The sequence below is a fragment of the Myotis brandtii genome, unplaced genomic scaffold (assembly GCF_000412655.1).
Source record: "Myotis brandtii unplaced genomic scaffold, ASM41265v1 scaffold44, whole genome shotgun sequence".
Taxonomy (NCBI): domain Eukaryota; kingdom Metazoa; phylum Chordata; class Mammalia; order Chiroptera; family Vespertilionidae; genus Myotis; species Myotis brandtii.
This window is the reverse complement of record NW_005366833.1, coordinates 2,463,189-2,463,998: the sequence shown is the minus strand read 5'-3', so window position 1 is coordinate 2,463,998 and position 810 is coordinate 2,463,189. Positions and strand designations below refer to the sequence as shown.

The 810-nt window shown below is 56.8% G+C and overlaps 1 protein-coding gene across 1 annotated transcript in view; it reads left to right on the top strand.

Moving 5' to 3' along the window:
• Positions 1 to 19: 19 nt before the first annotated feature.
• The window catches only part of LOC106727513 (probable global transcription activator SNF2L2), a 46,758-nt gene continuing 45,967 nt past the window's right edge, over positions 20 to 810 (top strand). Inside the window, exon 1 of the mRNA XM_014546319.1 lies at positions 20 to 176. The gene's annotated coding sequence lies outside the window, so the exon portion shown is untranslated. The remainder of the gene's footprint in view (positions 177 to 810) is intronic.

Below are 810 nucleotides of genomic sequence, written 5' to 3'. Positions count from 1 at the left end.
CGCGTCTTCCGGCGCCCAGGGAGGTGGCGAGGGGCGGAGCCCGAGTTTAGGAAGAGGAGGGGATGGCTGTCATCAATGAAGTCATATTCATAATCTAGTCCTCTCTTCCTCCGTTTCTGTACTCTGGGTGACTCAGAGAGGGAAGAGCTTCAGCCAGCACACTCCTCGCGAGCAAGGTAAATATAACTTACAACTCCCTTCTCCTCTCTCCCCTCCCCGCGGCCTCCCGGCTGCAGCCGCCTCACAAACCCCTCCGGCACCGCGCCGCCCGCGCCGGGGATTATTCATTATTATCCTAATTATTATTTATTGTGCATGCGACGAGATCAAAACAAACAGGCGGGCCAACCGCCACAACAACAACAAAAAAAAGCCCGCCTCCTCCCCCCGGGCCTCAGGTGGAATGCTCTAACGACAGAACCCGGGCGACGGTGGAAGAAACGGGAAAGTTTCAACCGAACCTCGCTGTTCTAATAATAACAGTAATAATTACTACTTCAAGGAGGGGGAATCCCAACAAACCACAGCCTTGACCCTGGCTAGGCAGGCAGCGATGCGCTGCCAACTCAAGGTTGCAATGCACACACTTGGCAAGGTGGCAACACCCCTTCCCCATTCCCTTAAAAAGCCTGGGGGGTAAGCGGGAGGGGGCTGGAAGACTGGGGAGGAGAATGGAAATGCGGCCGTTCAGTCCTCCCCGGAAGAGTTGGAAGTGCAGCGGGAGAGGAAGGCAAGGAGCCTGGACAGGCGGCGAGGCGCCAACGATCGCGGCTGCCACTCGCTTCCCGGAGACGAGTTTAAAAGGCTGCA